We start from the raw sequence: 6,000 nt of genomic DNA, 5'->3' as shown, positions 1-6,000 counted from the left end.
TTTTTTGTCACCCAAAACACGTACTACCAACACCTTGCTCAAGTATGGCAGATATATAGTGCAAAAAGCGAGCTAGAAAACCGACAAGAAATAAATATATATATATATATTGTAATTATGAATTCTCTATTTAATATTTAATATGTATGCTTAGAATTGGTGATTATCTGATTTTAATCTTACTAAATGAGGTTTTTTTCAAGGTCAATTTAAACCATCCTAGCCCATTAATTATTTTGGAAATTAGAAATGGTAGATGAAGTTGAAGGAAGCAACGGAGGCTGCCCTTTTGTTTCAGCCTCTTGTTGTAGAGGCAGTTGACTTCGAGGGGTAAACAATTATGTGGTAACATTCTACCACTTTTCTTCTCTAGTCGTGTAGAGAATTTTGGTTGTATAAGATCTTGTTGTAAAATGAGGGAATGTTATGTTGTCTGATTATCCTGTTCCTTATCTTATGCTATATAGTTTATCAAGGTTATCCGATGCATCAGTTTGTGGATAAAGAGGGAATATGGAAAATTCAAGGTTGGGATAAATGGCTTGGACTCCATGGCTCAGAAGGTACCCGAGGTGGGTTGGAACACCATGGCCAGGGAATAATGTACGGATCATCCGAGAGTGATCCAGGTAAGGTTCTATGCTTTCTACAATTAATGATCCAGAGTACCATGAATTGTAGGTGAGCTGTTAAGATTATGCCTTTCTAGTTGATTGTTGATGTGTTGAAATACCATAGTTTAACCTAGAAGGTGTTCTTCATGAGAATGTTGATATAAACATCTTCCCTCTGACTTGGCTTGACTCACATAATTAATCAGATTGAGATGGAAGTAGTTGAGTTGCAGAAAAGGAATCTCGCATGCCAACATTCTTCTGCAGAAGTATCTGTGGTATTATTACTTCCATTACTAGAATAAGTTTTGATTTTCCATCTTGTTTCTTTCCCACCTAAAAAGATAAAATAAACTTCTTGATCTCCAATTTCGTTTTTTTACATCAGATGCATGAAGAAGAACACTGCTCTAAAACCTGGAATGTTTGAGAATTTCAACATCCTAATCCAGTTGAGGTGCGAGGAAAGCTCCCTACTCAAAAATCTCTTATAATACTTAAATTCCTCAAAGTCTATTGAGCTGCAATCATCTTATATTTAAAATGATTTGAAGATATCATGAAGACAGAAGCAGATGGATGAAATCATTTGAGGTTTCCTTTTAATAGATGCAGTGACCACCCTTTCCTCCTTTTCTCCACTCTGATCTTGAGGAGGGCATCAGATGCCTGGTTCTTGCTCTGGGAAGGTATTTTGTACTCTGTTGCTTTTCTTTTGGTCCTTCTCAACTGTTCTTAATTTACTTGGACAGAAGTGTAGGAATTAGCATAGTCATCTGTTATACCTCTGAGAAATAGTTTATATTGCTATGAAGATGCTTAAATGTTTGACTAGCTATTCAGTGGGCTCCATGTGCAAATGTTCTGTTTGAAATTGACCTCTATGCAATCACCTTCATTTCAGTGGGTGAAATTATGGTTGTTAATGAGGAAAGTTTACTGGTTAGATGTTTATGACTACTAACTAAAAACAGAGTCAACTTAGTACAGAATTTGCCTTGCATCACATAAAATGAGATTCTGGAGCAACCCAGTACTACTAATGCAGTGAATATTAGTCAACTTATCTTTTCCTTTTTTCCATTTTGATAAAAGTAATGACACTAATTTACCTCATAGACACATTTTCAGTTGGTGAAATATCATGCTAGCACTATTTTTCCATGCACACACAGATTAAATAACCTCATGAAGACCCACCTACACTATATGGATCACCTTGTTTACTATAATTTTTCCTCCTATAAGTAGAGTAATCAAAATTATATGCTTTTATTAAAGATTAATGAAAAAGAGGGTTTTGCTGCAACTTAGGAGTGTTTTTTTTTTTTTTTTTTTTTTTTTTTTTTTTTTTTTTTTTTTTTTTTTTTCTGCACAATGTAAACACAGCCTATATTGAACCATCCCTTGACTTGCTGATTCTGCAGCAGTATAATTAGCACATCTTGGCACCCATTGGACAATAATATTGAGCTAAATAGAGAACTGCAGAATGTGCCATATAAGCTGAGTATAGTGCCAAGGTTCCTCCCTTATATTCCAGATCCATCCAATGACCTTGGTTGAATCTCCCTCAAGTATAGTTCAGTCAATAATTCTGCTCTGACAGAGTCACCTTCACAAATTGGGTCAAAAAGAGAAACACAAAGTGTTACAATCTTAAAGGGGAGTTGAACAAGCCATGCTCTAGACTTACTTGAATTAGACTAGACATTGTCCTGCTTTTTGTATTGTGTTGAGATTGAAATTGCCCTCAGAAAACAGGGGCCGTGTTTGGGCATGGCGGCTTGGGGAATGCTAAACAGACAGCATTCCTCTGCCCTAGTTTTATTTATGAAACACCCCATAAAGGGGGAAAAAAAAAGTTTCAGTTGGATGGGGAAAAGAATAAATTTGGTAGTCATGACAAAGTTTTAATCAAGTCACTGACTAGTACTTGTAATTGTCTATTGTTGTCATATTTGGATATCTTGCTTGACATTGAGTTTATTGTTACTCTGCATAGGTGTGGGATCGACCACTGGGCTGGAGTTTGTTTCTGTAGGAACAGTTGTAAGAGAGCATTCTTCTCATTCCCTCACTATTTCCTTCCTCATAGCAGGAATAGCTACTATACTTTCAGATTTTTGTTATGCAGTTCTTTCTAGCTACTGCCCATCTGATGGAAGTGCCTACCATTATCCATATATTCCTTTGCTTGATGTTCTTGTTGTCCCATGTGCTGCAATTCTTGGCCTTGTGGTCACCGGACTCTATGGGAATTAAGGATGTTCCTTATCAACAATTCTTTTCCTTTCCGTGGAAATTTAATCTTTGTTTAGTCTTTCAATTCAAACATTTTTCCTTGCAGTTGGTTCTGTTATGTATGCTATGGTTTGCATTCGTCCAAACGTTTCACAGGCTGTCAGTGTGGTGAGCAGATACTTGTCATGTCCAGGTGAAACATATTGCGAAGCAATGAAGTGGATACTTAGGTACTTAAAAGGGACCTCTGGTGTTTGTTTGGAGTTTGGGAGGAATGGTGATAATTTATCTAGTTATGTTGGGTCAGATTATGCAGATGATCTTGACAAAAGGACGTCACTCATAGGCTATGTATTTACTCTTGGAGGAAGTACAGTTAGTTGAAAAGCTACTTTACAAGCTACAGTTGCATTATCTACTACTAAAGCAGAGTATATGGCAATGACTAAGGCAATTAAATAAGCTATTTGGCTTAGAGGTTTGTTGGGAGAACTTAGCATGGATCATGGGGTGACTGTTGTCCATTGTGATAGCTCGACTGTTATTCACTTGACCGAAGATCCGATGTATCATGAGGACAAAGTACATTGATGTTCGGTATCATTTCAGTAAAGAGATAATTGTTAAGGTAATATTCAAGTGTTGAAAATTGGTACTAAAGACAATCCAGCTAATATGTTGACTAAGCCTTTATGTGTTGATAAGTTCGAGCATTGCTTAAACTTATTTGGCGTATGCCGTCTTTGAGTTGAGCCCTTTGGAGGGCTATTGGAGAAGATGAAGATTTTAGCTATTCATTTGTTTGTTCAAGGAGAATTCAAGTCAAGGTGGAGATTTGTTAAGTTTGGCTCTAATTCTTGACCCATTTTGAAGATTGACCCGCTCCGACATATTTTTGTGGCAAGTCATTGCATTTTGGGGGTTTTTTGAGCTAGGGTTTCAGGATGAATTTTCTCGTCACTGTTTAAGTGTAATCTCTCTTCTGTATAGTAAAACATCTTTTTCTTCACCCGAGGACATAGCATACCACACCGGTGTGTAAACCTCGTTAAATCTCTGTGTTGTGCGGATCTATTACCTGTTTATTTTCATATTTCTTGGTGTTTGTTCTAACAAACACTAATATGATGGTTCATCGACAACAAAAGTTACATGGTTGCAAAAATTGTTTTCTTCTGGTAGTTGCATAAGCAGTTCTTCAAAAGCCAGCCGTAGTTCCTTGACTTTCTTTTCGATTGCATCAATTTTATGAATAGTTAGACACAAAACTAATTGGAAATCAAAATATACTTGTCAATGCAGTTTGATAGACTTTTATCAAAAACTCGACTGGTATTTGTTCATTTTTCTATGTACTTGCATGGATCTCTATTCTAATTACCACACTTCACAGATTCAGAGTGAAGGAGCAGAGACAGAAGGTCAATCTTCTATACTAGTTCGGATGAAGTTTTTCATATTTATATAATGGTTTATAAAATATGAACATTTGCCAATAATAATTAGAGTTGTTCAGTGCACACAGTTGATTCAGCGAACTCGATGTGGCTGTCTTTGGATTATCAGGGGTTCACAATGAATCCACTTCTGAGTTCTCTTCTTTCACTTTCATTTGATTTTTGATCCACAGTAGTCACTTCATTTACGAAACCGATCCAGTTTATAATTCTATAACCAAATTTTTAACAGTTTTTGTCCTTGTAATGCATTCAAATCTTCCCACCATATTGGTTTTGTAGGCCAACAAGATTGCAACTCGTCCATCATCATCATTTCATCTGACCCAATCTAATACTTCTTCTGAATGGAAGTCGCAGAAACATGAATCGTGGGAAGGTGGAGTAGGTGTGGGGACGGGGGAGGGGAGAGAGAGGGAGAGCCAGAGATGGAAAAGAAGGGAGAAAATCCAAGGTGGATTTTTTATTATTTCTGGAGAATCATGTAGTATCATATCTGGAATTCAGAAGAGGAATTGCGGGTAGCAGAAACAGAGTATGGCTGCCAAAAACAGAGCATAAAAAAGAAGCTTAGTTCAGTTTCATTAGATTCACCTCCGATGGCGACATTTTTCCTGAATCGGGTCATTTTCAAGCTTGATAATCTTCGTGTTCAAAAGAGGATTCACAGGCTCCGGAGTCTCAATCGATGCATAGGTTTACTACTGTAATTTCCCAACCTCTCCCCTCCCCTCCCTCTCCCTCTCCCTCTCCCTCTCCCTCTCCCTCTCCCTTTCCCTTTCTGACTCCAGTGCCTCTTGGCCGCCCCTGCCCAATCATCCCTGCAATGACACCCAAAATGGTGATCGTTGCCAGCACAGATGTAACAGGGCTCAGGCCCCTTATGCATCGACAGAAGGATCGATACTCCACCACTCTGACCATCACCATCCAAACACAAGGTTATGGTTTCGATCCCGATCGAAAACTCATCAGGAAACGAAGAACACAGCAATCTGCAGAGAACCTACCTGCTGCTGCTGCTGAATACTTGACATGGTACATGCATTTTTTTTCCTCCAAAGTGTCCGTGAAATGGATTCTTTCTGTTAAATACTACCTCCTATCTTTGGAATCGAGTTTGGAACCGTTGCACGTACTGATCGTAAATGTGAGCATCTTTTTTGGTAAGATAAATGTGAGCATCCAACACGTTCCACTTCATGAGTATACAGAGCATTTTTATGACATTATGCGCAGGGCTTATTTGTGGTTGTGAGAGATTACAAAATCTGGGTTTTTATTATTTAAATATTTTTTTATATTACAATTTGTCTTATTTGAGTTTGGATCAGGTCCTCCACGAGAACTATTCTCATACAGTGCCTCATCCGCTGATCTACACTTGGAATCTATTCAATCTCTCTTTCTTACAACAGGCTGAGGGATTGAGTGGATTCCAGATGTAGATCAGGCATCGTATTAGAATGGTTCTCGTACAAGGACCTGATATGGACTCGTTTTCTTTGTGGCAACCTAAGTCCAGATGTACAAGGACTTGATTTTGGATTCTCGTTCAGTTCTTCTTTTTCTTTCAATTTAAATGCTTCCTCCTCTCTTCAAATTCTTTTCACTCCATTTGCCCATCCCTTTTTTTTTTTTCTTATTTTTTCCCTCATTCATTTTTCATCAACATTTTTTTATCG

General features: G+C 37.7%; 1 long non-coding RNA gene across 1 annotated transcript; it reads left to right on the top strand.

Moving 5' to 3' along the window:
* Positions 1-255: 255 nt before the first annotated feature.
* LOC122078256 lies at positions 256-4,235 on the top strand. The gene is made up of 6 exons (XR_006140017.1): positions 256-345; positions 468-629; positions 821-892; positions 1,003-1,071; positions 1,169-1,303; positions 2,620-4,235. It is a non-coding gene; the product is annotated as an uncharacterized LOC122078256 (long non-coding RNA).
* The last annotated feature ends 1,765 nt before the right edge of the window (positions 4,236-6,000 follow it).

The sequence above is a fragment of the Macadamia integrifolia genome, chromosome 5 (genome assembly GCF_013358625.1).
Source record: "Macadamia integrifolia cultivar HAES 741 chromosome 5, SCU_Mint_v3, whole genome shotgun sequence".
Classification (NCBI taxonomy): domain Eukaryota; kingdom Viridiplantae; phylum Streptophyta; class Magnoliopsida; order Proteales; family Proteaceae; genus Macadamia; species Macadamia integrifolia.
This window is presented reverse-complemented; position numbering and strand designations above follow the sequence as displayed.